Here is an 11,998-nt window from a genome sequence, read left to right as displayed (position 1 = left end):
TCTTTCCCCCCTCTCTATATCTCTCCCCCTCTCAACCTCCCTCTCCTCCCTTGTCTTTGTATCTCCCCTCTCTATATATCCCCCCTCTCTGTGTGTGTGTCTCCCCCCTTCCCCCTCCTGATTCTGATTCTCTGGTGTTTCATCCAGGGGTTTTGCTGCCCAACAGACTGAATCAAAAAACGGTGGGCGGCTACTTCTAGCCTTTGTTGGTGCTGGGAGTACCTCGGATGCACTAAGTTTCATTGCTGCACAAGGCATGAGAACAGCTGGCAGGCCATTAGGTGCTCTTGCAGCACCTTGCGCAACACAGCAAAATTTAGCGCACTTCACAAAGTGGGAGACTGGTCCCGTCCTCCCGGGACCCATTATGATATGGGCACAATGCAACCTGCTCCACTCACCCTTAGCAACAAGATGAGTGTGGTGGACCCAGAGCAAATCTCTTCTCATGTCAGGCAAGTAGTGAGTGGGAGGGGAGGGGCAATGGGTGGGGTCAGCCAGTGGTGAGATCAGCCAGAACTGCTAAAAAATCTAACTACCGGCAGTGTGACAGGGAGTTGCAGGAGAGGGACGAAAGAGCTGCATGGTTGCTGATAGCCAGCCTATTCAAAAAAGTAGTTCATTATAAAGGTCTCCAATTGAATGATTATGATGTGCCATAAAGTAATCAGTTCTTAGCAACTACTAATTTATGCAACCGTGTTTAAAATAGGACAATGTAAGCCTGGTGGTTTACATCTTAAGTAAATTCATTTAATTTTTTTTAAAATTGCTAATGTTCATTAAAATGTTAATTCTAGAAGACATTTTAATCCATTAGGTATAGTACAAATATCAAGACTGTCATTTAGTTGGCCCTTAGCGCTGTATATGCCATTAGATTCTTGATTTTTTTTTTTTAACAACCTGCTTAAGATGAATTTGAGCGCCTACTAATTTTGATGGCAAAAGGCAATTCAATCCTTTCCTGGCCATTTTGGGTTGTCTGTAAAAAAAAAAGTTAATGGCCATAATGATCACTGTTTTGACATTGCACACAAACTTTGCGGAAGAGAAGGCTTTGGTTCTTCCTCTCCATATATTTTTTTAGTTACAAAAATAAACATTCCATCTTTCCTTATGCAGTGTGCTATCTGGGTACAAACATCTCTGTGCAACATCATTCCTCTTTTGCCACATCTTTCACATTCATATTAACATTATTTCCCTAAGTATTATAATATATTGAGCATTTAAATGCTATGGAACTCTTCATTTTTCTTCTTAATATCTTCTAGTAATAATATCATATCAACATTAAACATCATTATTCTCATCATACACATACTAACAGTTTTCATCTTATTTATAGCTCTATAGCTATAGTAGTATTATCTACTTATTTTTTAGTTTTCTTCATTTCCAAACTCCTTTTTTTCTCTCTCTATTTTACCATTGGTAAAATACTTCCCAAATCATATAATATTCAGTTTGCTCTTTCTCCTTAATTGCTAATGTTAATCTGTTCATTTCTGCACATTCTAATATTTTCCTTATCACCTTCTCATCAACAAGAATCTTTACATTTTTCTAATGTTGTGCAAATACAATTCTAGCTGCAGTTAATACATGAATGATATACATTCTCTTTATTATAAATTTCAGGTAGAATTCCTAGCCGAAATGTTTCTGGCTTCAGCTTAATACATTGTTGTATCGTCTCTTCCAATCATGTCTTATTTTTTGTTCAATACTTCTTTGCCTCTCCACATGTCCACCACATATGATAATAAGATCTAGGTATTTGGTGGCACTTCCAACATTTAGCTGAGTTGTTTTTAAACATCTTTGTCAACCTTGCCGGTTGTAGATGCCATTTGTAAAACATCTTATGCAAATTCTCTTTATATGCAATTGACGTTGTTAATTTGTAATTCCTATCCCACAATTTCTGCCATTTATCCAATTCTATCATGTAGCCAAAATTTTTCGCCCGTGCTATCATTGTCTCTTTTACTTGTTCCTCTTCCAATTTTATGCCCAATAAGTAATTATATAGGTTTTTTTAATTAATCTTTCTTCTGTTCCTATTAGAATTTTATCTAACTCCATTAATTCTTTGTAAAAACTCTGTAATTAGCATCTTTCTCATATCTAGACTGTATCTACACATGAGAATACCAGGTTATATCAATCCCTTGCTCACTCATTTCTTCTTTCGTTTTAAGTTCCCCTTCATTCAAAATATCCTTATATCTGACAATGTTTTCCAGATTAATAATATTTGGGTGGCTTCCATTGTTGAAACCAAACTGGTATCCCCAAATAATGTTCAAATTTCCCCTTCATTGTTCATTAATTTGTCTATTGGCTTCTTTTTCTCTCTCTTTTTTAATTTATATGCCAGCCATCTTCCTGGTTTGGTAGCATTTTCAAAGAAATGTTGTTTAACATTTTTAATTTTGCATGCTAATTCTTCTTTCTCCATTAAACTCATTTTATGTTTCATTAAGTCCATTTGATTCTGTATTTCCTTTTTTGTGGATCTTTTTGTAATTCTGTCTCTAAAGTCTTATATTCTTCTAGTATTCTTTGTTTTTGTTTCTTCTTTCTATTTTGCTTCCCCCTGTATGTTATAACTAATACTCTGATATATGCTTTGGTTGTGTCCCATAAATTTCTATCCTCTTTGAAGAAAAAATCTAGTTCTTTCCTCCTAAATTGGATACATTCCTTTTCTTTTAGTATTTCTTGATTCAATGTCCATCTCAATGATCTTTTTTGTCATTTCCATATAACTTTTATTGGGTTATGATCTGCCCAGTTGCTTGTTTCAATACTTATTTCTTTTACATTTGCTTTCAGTTCTGCTGTCATTCTATCAGACCTGTTTCCCCTAAAAAAAAGACCTCCCCGGATAATAAGCCCAATTGGACTTTTGAACTCATACGCTAAAATAAGTCCTCCCCCCAAAAATAAGCCCAGAAGCTGCTGATGGGTTTGTTGACAATGGTGCTGACGCTGTTTTCCTCATCTTGAATCTTTTAAAATCTTTTTAATATTTATAATCCACCATGAAATGAAACAAAAATAAAAATTCTTCAAAATCCAAAAAAGAGAGAATAAACAAAAAAACCCAAAGCCAAAAAATCAAAAGAAAAAAAAAAACATAAATCATTTATAATCCAAAAATCCAAAGTTTCCAAACTTTCAAACTCTTGACCCCCCCCTTCTTCTATTTTTGTTTGTTATTTTCTTCAGTTTCCCCCAACCCTAATCTTTTAATATCCAGGCAAAAAGAATAGTAATATAACAATAAAGTGTGGCCCACCCATAAACTATGGCCCACCAAACACAATTATTTTTTATTTCCTATGACTGTGTTATTAATTTGGTACCAGGGAGTAAATTTCCAGCTAAGAGGCAATATCCAATGTCAGGAAAGGAACTGGTGATCTTAAAGCAACATCTGAATTCCAATTTGGAAAAGGATTGATTAGACTTTCAAAGTCACTAGCACCTATCTTTTTTGTTCCTAAGAAACAAGAGATGGATTTTCTGAACCCAAAAAGTGAGGCTCCCATGTGCACAGTCCTCAATTACAAGGTCACAATGAGGGTGTCAGCGTTCCAAATATCATGCAGAATTAAATCAGAGTCCAAGGCAGAGCAATCCTTAAAGTTCCAATTTAATAAGACAGACATGTTGGCACATTTTGGAAATCCCAATTCTGAAAACTTCCTGGGATTCCATCCAATTGAAAGTTCATGATCTTATCCCCACACCCATAAATCCATCACATGGTCCAGTCTTCTTCGGCCACGCTGGTATCTCCACCCACCTGGTTCTGGTCAGATGCAGAGGTGTGGAGACAAAAGATGACCTTGGGCTTCTAGAAAAGAATAACAACACATTCCATAATTCTATTCCTTTCTATTCCCCCCCTCCCAACTACTACACTAATGAAACAGCATAATGAAATATTAGAAAGTGTGGCAGGCCAAAGATCCTAAAAGGAACATACTACAGGCCTGACAGAGGGACTATTACCTATTAGCTACATATATGTTGGGCAGATTGCAAAATCAGAGCATATTTATTAAACTGGACTTCTTAAAATATGCAAATTACTTGACCTTTTATTTGCAGTTCCCACATCTATGAAGATCCATCCAGTTTTCCATTGTTGCAGGTCAGAGAGACTTCACCAAGATTTTTAAAACTACAATAGCCATTGCTCCCTCAAATGATTGTTTAAGGTGAAGAGGAATTCAAAGTCGAAATATTGGACAGGAGGAAATGGGGTAAAGGCATAAAACATTTGAATCTACAGAAAAAACTCACCTGAGTTGGAATAATCATTTGCATTTTGAGATTCAGGAATTGCAGTGGGAATATTCTAATAAACATAGGCCACTATGAGGTAGATGTTGTAAGGCTACATTTCTTTTGTCTAAAACTGTTCCATTTATGTCAACCCTGATTTTCTCCACAATTAAAGAGAATAAAGGAATTAGAGAATTTCAGAAATCACAGTGAGGTTACCCTAGATTCTGATTGAGAATATTATTAACATTTATTAAGCCTATAGAAAAATAATTGATTATCAATATGATTTTGCACATGATCAAAGTTGATACCACCCAGAGCATAGAAAAACTCAAAGAATTAGTGTAAAATCTGAAGATGTGGAGAGACCTGGCCTGTAGAATTGCCAAGAATAAAAAATGACTGAATGTGGGGGAGGGACTTGATGTTGCTGTGAAATGATGGACTTTTTTGGAGTCCCGGGATCGCCGTTGAATTCAGGTTGCCTGGACGGTCCAATCAGACCTAAACTGTTCCGTAGAGATGGTGATAGGTAGAGGTATATTCTGCTGATCCCAGTGACCTGCAAAGTCTCTGGTGATCTGGGAAAAATCCCCTTTTGCCGATGACTTTGAGTCAGCCACTAGGCTGCTGAAACGGCAGACAGTTCTGTAACACAAGGGCAGGAGAGAGGCATGTCATTTGGTGAGAGTTTTAAATTTTTCTTTTCTATTGGAGAGGCAACACCTTAAATTTGGAGATTTTGTTAAAAATAAAGACTGATGGGGGAGTAAGCGGCGGATCTAATGCATGGTTAATTGAAGGTTTCCTTTTTTTCCCTTTTTACTGCTGGAAGCTGGATTGGACTTTCATTGCAATTTACTTTTTAAAGTGGACTGATTCTTTGCGGTTTTTCTTCCTTACTTTTTTTATTGGACTCTTTGGAAACGTTGATACAACTAAGTTTGAACTGTCTAAAAGTTTCTCTCTTTTTACCTTTGTTTAATGAATTAATGTATTTTCTTTTCTTGGCTTTCCGTTTTCTTTTTTTTTAAGTAAAAGGTGGAGTGTAAGAGATAAAGACAGAGTGGGAAAGAAGTATCACTGCCACCTAGTGGATTTGAAACAATGTTTTTATTTTTTGCATGAATGTCTGGAGAGAAGCTGTTTTTCTTAAGATTATCTTGCTAAGGCTTGATAGTTGGAGGAACACAATTGTTTATACAGGTGCCCCTTGGGAAACTTTCAGTGCCTGGAAACCCACCTTGAAAGAATAAATAAAAACCTTAAGGGAAAGCCCAGAGTGACCTTGTAAAGGCTTTCACACTACAAAAGCTTTGAATTCCTTTTCTTTTTCTTTTTCTTTGGTGACAGTGTTAATCTTACTCTGTTATGGAAGTTGTGACTCCTTTCTCCCTTTTATTTTTAGATATTTTTTTTTACTTTGAGGCACTGTGTGAGCATGTTTTAAATGGACTAGACCAAAGGAACACTTAAATATTCTTTTTCTCTTTTTCCCCTTCTTCTATTTATAACTTTTGTATTTTTATATTTTTATTTGGGAATTGCTCTCCCCTCTTATTTTTTTGTTTTGTTCCCCTTTTTATTTTTATTTTTTTACTTTTACTTTTTCTTTTCCCCACTTTTTAATTAGAACCAATTAGATAAGGGCATACAAGAGACCAAAGATTTTTTACTCTTTTGGCTTTTTATATTATTGTATCTTTTCTCTTTGTGGCTCTTCCGTTGCCCCCTAGCCTCTATTTAGTGTTTTATTTCTTATTTTTTGGCCTCCTCACGGCTATGTGGGATCACAATTTCATCTTACATTAGGTTGATTAAAACACACAAAAGAAAAAATCTGGAAGATGAGTAAAAAATAACAACCTTTGGCTCTGCAACAACAACTCCCTCCTCTTTACCTGCAGGAGGACAAAGATTAATACAGACAGTGCTCCGTCAGGAAAAAGATAAGGGAATAACATTAGAGGCGATCATGCAAGGAATACAAAAACTACAAGTGAGAACAGAGAGCATTGAAAAGATCAGAAACCATTGAAAAGAGAACAGAGATGGAAAAGAGAATTGAGACGATAGAACAACGAACAGAAAACACAGAACAAAAGACAGATAAAACAGAGCAAAAAATTGAAAACATTCAACAATGGATGATGAAGTATGAGGATAGATTACAAAAAAATTGAAGAAAGAGATGAACAAAGAGAAGAAAATTGAGGACATTGATAATAGATTGAGTGTTGTGGGAAAAGATAACAGCGGAATATTGGGATGGGAGATGGATTGGTCAGAATTTTTCTTAAGATTTCAAAACACAGAAGAAGAAAAAGGAGAGAACTTGGTACAAATAATATCAGAAATTCTGACGTGTTAGTGATACCCCAAGAGAAGATGATAGATGGTATAGACGAGGTGTTTCGAGTTTACACAAGATATGCAGTGAGAAATGCTTTCCCAAAGGAAGTTCATGTAAGATTTACTAAGAAAACAATTGTCACAAATACTACAGAAAACAAGAGATAGAAAATTGGAATATAAAGGCAAGGAGATTGTAGTTCTGAAACAAATTCCAAGAAGAATGAGAGAGATAAGATAATATCAATTCCTGACTAAGATTTTACTCAAAAAAGGCATCAACTATAGATGGCTCATACTGGAAGGTTTAATTTTTGTATGGCAAGGACAGAGATATAGAATAGATACAACTGAAAAAGCAGAAGCATTTTATATGGAACACCTGGGAGGGAAGGCTGAGAAGGCTGAAAAAGAAGAGCTATTGGTAGATCTCCAAGAGACACAGCTGAGACTGAGAAAGTAGTAGGTGGGTTCGAAACAGAAGAAGGTGCTGTAGGAGGTGTAGACATCAGAGAACCATGAGAACCGAGATCAACTAGAGCTATAAATCCTACTTATAAAACATAAACATGGAAGAGAAAAAAATGATTACAATTAATATAAATAGACTTAAATCAGCAATTAAAAGAAGAATATTTCACAAATTAGAAAAATTAAAATTGGACATAATTTGTCTACAAGAAGCACATATTCAAAAATAACACGAACACTTATTGGTACAGCCAAAACTTGGAAAAATGTTTACTGCACTGGCAAGATGCAAAAAGGAGTGATCTTTTATAATAAAGATAAAATTCTAGTGAAACCAATTTATACAGATGAGGATGGAAGAATTCTGATGGTGGAAATTATGGACAACATTAAGAAAATACTTTTAATGTCAATTTATGCTCCCAATGATAAACAAGAGGAATTCTATAGAAAACTACACAGGAAAATAATTGATTTGGACTATGCTGATATCTGTATGATGGGAGATTTTAATGGAATTGTAGATCAGAACGTGGACTATAAAGCACAAAAACCAACAAAGCTAAATAGAAAACCACTCCCAAAATCCTTTTTCAAGATGATAGATGAAATAAACTTAAAAAATGTCTGGAGAGAAAGAAACCCTACAAAAAAAATATACTTTTTATTCAAATAGGCACCTATCATGTTCCAGAAACGACATGGCATGGGCCACAATGGAACTGACCTGTAATGTACAGGAAATTGAGACTGAAACAAGTACCTGGGCAGATCGCAATCCAATTACAATTGACTTGAAAGGCCAAAGGATACGATCTAGATGGACATTAAATATTACTGTATTAAAAGAGAAAGACTTCATTCAGAAAATAGAAAAAGAATTGACTTTCTTCTCTAAAGAAAATAGAAAAGAAGATACGTTATTGCAGAACCTTTGGGACACAGTGAAGGCCTTCACCGGAGGTTTGATAATAGATTATACAAGAAAGAGAAACATAAAGAAAAGACAAACTTTTAAAGATTTAGAGAATGACATAAGACTCTTGAAAAAGAGTTACAGAAATTCCCACAAAAAAAGACATTAAAATAAAAATGGACATAAATAAGTACAAAATGGATCTATTGGAAAAGGAGGAATTGGCACAAAAAATTAGAGGTACTAAACAGAACGACTTTGAAAATGCAAACAAACCAGGTAGATGGTTGGCATATAAATTGAAAAAAGAAAGAGAATTAAAGAAAATATTGCAATTAAGAGATGATCAAGGGCAAATCCATTATGGAAATGTTGAGAAAAAGAAAATTATACAAGACTACTATGGTAAACTATATGAACAAGAGATTATAGAAGAATGAGGAATTAAACAATATCTACAGGAAGCCAATCTCCCCCAGATACCCAAAGAAACAAACAATATTAGAAGGCAAAATAACTATGATGAAGCTAACTGAAGCACTTAAGAAGCAAAATAATGGAAAGGCCCCAGGCCCGGACAGCTTACCAGTAGAATTTTACAAGACATTTCAGGAATCGTCGTCCCTCCCGCTATTATTATGAATGAGGTGATGTCTGAGAACAGGATACCCAAATCATAGTTAGAAACATATATTACACTTCTGCCAAAAGAGGAGGCTGATTTAACACAAATCAAGAACTACAGACCCATCTCCTTGTTAAACATAGATTATAAGCTATTTGCTTCGATATTAGCAGAACGACTTAAAAAATACCTAAACAGTTTCCACCCTGATCAAAATGGGTTTTTACCAAAGAGGCAAATCAAAGATAATATGAGAATAATTTTGGACACTTTGGAGTACTATGAGGTGCATCCTGAAAAACAAGTGGCCTTAATGTTTTTAGATGCACAGAAAGCATTTGACAATGTGAACTGGCGTTTTATGTTTCTAACAACTGGAACAGATGAATTTTGGTAAGAAATTTACCCAAGCCATACAAACCATATACCACAAACAAACAGAGAAGATAATGATAAATGGAGAATTGACAGATTCAATCGCAAAAAGGAGAGGAACGAGACAAGGCTGCCCACTATCACCTTTACTTTTTGTCTTAACATTAGAAGTTTTAAATAGAAAGAGAGAAAGTTTTAAATAGAGGAGAGAAAGAAATAAAAGGAATGAAAATTTAAAAAAGAATATAAATTACAAGCTTTTGCAGATGATCTGGTTTTTATCCTTGAGGATCCATTAGAAACTGCAAACTGCTATCCAAATTGATAGAAAGAATAGAGGAAGATGGAAAAGTGGCAGGCTTGAAAATAAAGATAAAATCCAGATTTTGACAAAGAATATATCATCGAGACAAAAGGAAGAATTGGCGGAAACTTTGGAGATTCAAGTTACAAATAAGGTTAAATATTTGGGGATATATTTAACTGCTAGATGCAGTACACTTAAAGAGAACAACTATCTTAGACTTAAGATTGTGACTGATTTGACGAAATGGGAAAACTTACATTTATCAATTACACGGAGAATATCTACAATTAAAATGAACATTTTACCCAGAATACTATATTTGTTCCAGACAATCGCAATTAGATTGGGGAAAGACTATTTTGATGAACTAAATAAAATAGTGTTGAAATTCATCTGGCAAGGGAAAAAAGCAAGAATAAAATTAAAATTGTTACAAGACGCTAGAATAAGAGGAGGATTGGATCTTACCTGATTGGGAATTATATTATCAGGCAACGAACTTGATGTGGATTAAGGGGTGGATAACATTAAGAAATTCTAGAATATTGACTGTAGAAGGACATAACCTGCTGTTGGGATGGCATGCTTTTTATGATATAAGGGAACTAAAACACAGGGTTATTTTACAAGACACTATATACAAGAGGCTTTGTTACTAAACTGGGAGAAGATCAAAAGGCAATACTACCTAGAAATTCCAGTCTGGCTATCAACTATTGAAGCTTTTTCATATCCAATAATATATAAAAAGGAACAAACAGGTATGTGAAATATTGAATGCAGAGGGTGAACTCAAATCTATGCAAGAGTTGAAACAGGAAGGAATAGGAATGAATTGGTTTTCATATGCGCAAATACAATCTAGATATGATAAAGATCATAAAATGGAAGGTTTCTATGATAAAATGACTGAATTAGATAACATTTTGACAGGTACATGAAAAAGTAATCAAAAAATTATATGGATATTTACTAGAGATTAAGCTAAAGGAAGAACAAGTCAAAAAAACCATGATAGCTTGGGGAAAATTTTTTGGACATGAGATTGAAATAGAGAAATGGCAGAAATTGTGGTCTCAAAATTATAAAATAACAATGTCAACAGCATATAAGGAAAATTTGTATAAGATGTTTTACAGGTGGCATCTATCCCCAACGAGATTAGCAAGAATGTTCAAGAACAAATCAGAAAAGTGTTGGAAATGTCATCAGACACCGGGCTCATATTATCATATATGGTGGACTTGCATAGACGCTAAAAGATACTGGACTAAAATCCACATGTGGTTGGAGAAAATGATACAAAAACACACAGACCTTAAACCAGAGATTTTTTTATTGGGAATTATACCAAAAACATACAACAAAGATTTGAAATATTTGATTATAAATGTTTTAATAGCAGCTAGAATTGTATTTGCAAAAAATTAAAAGAATGAAAAAATACCAACACAGGAGGAAGTTATTCGAAAAATAATGGAATGTGCTGAAATGAGTAAATTGACATTTGAAATTAGAGAACAAGAAAATGTACAATTTTATAAGATATGGGACTTGTTTTATCCGTGACCCGACAAAGGGGCGAACCACAAAACCGCGCCCGACTAAATCGCGTCGCTGATGTCATCAATGCGGTGACAACAGCCAGCGCGGAGAAAGAAGGGCGCTTTAAATAGCACGGAGAAAGAAAGCCGATTTAACTTAAGGTAAGGGTTAGGGTTAGGTTTAGGGTTAGGGTTAGGGTTAGGGTAGGTTTAGGATTATGTTAAGGGTTAGGGTTAGGGGTTAATTTTAGGTTTAGGGTTTACAGTGTGATTCTTTCTCCGCGCTGTTGTCGCCCTGTTGATGACGTCAGCGACGCGGTTTAGTCGGGCACGGTTTTGTCGTTCGCCCTTTTGTCGGTGAACCGTTTTATCAATAACTAGATAAAAAACATAGAAATGAAAAACTTTGGAGAAGTTTTACATATTGTAAGAATAATAAAATAAGATAGGTGATACTATAAAGATATATTATTAAATAGACTAACAATGATGTAATGGAATATTGGCATATACATGAATTGAATATCTGAAACATTTTGCTTAAAATGAAAGAATATCAATAATAACTGAACAATATGATGTACAATGTCAATAATGTATCTATGTATGCTTGATGGATAATCAGTGACCCTATACACAATTGAAAGTGGTGATGCACAAATGCTTGTAACCTAATGACATAACCTAATAACCTAATGGGTTTATGTTACATGTACTGTTTGTCTTTGTTTATAAAACTTTTAATAAAAAAATGACTGAATGGATAACATTATCATGATTTTGCAAATATAAATGGGTCTTTATTTTTTCAGAATGTAACAAAACATGAGGAAAATGTTAGGAAAAGTATCTACAATGGATGCTACTAACTAATGTGTAAAACTCCATAGGAGAAATCTTAATTGAAACTTAATTTATACCCTGCCTTTATTATTTTTTATAAATAATTCAATTTAATACTCTTCAAATATTTTCTTGAAAATGTTTCCTCCTCCTCCTCCTCATTAATTATGATAGAGCAATGGGAAGCAAATACTGAATTTATTTGAATTCTGGACTATCTTTGAAGGTGCATATTTGAATAGTGACAGTGGAAATGG

This window comes from Thamnophis elegans, chromosome Z (genome assembly GCF_009769535.1).
Source record: "Thamnophis elegans isolate rThaEle1 chromosome Z, rThaEle1.pri, whole genome shotgun sequence".
In the NCBI taxonomy this organism is placed as follows: domain Eukaryota; kingdom Metazoa; phylum Chordata; class Lepidosauria; order Squamata; family Colubridae; genus Thamnophis; species Thamnophis elegans.
The sequence above is the reverse complement of the archived record's forward strand: the minus strand, read 5'-3'. Positions refer to the sequence as shown.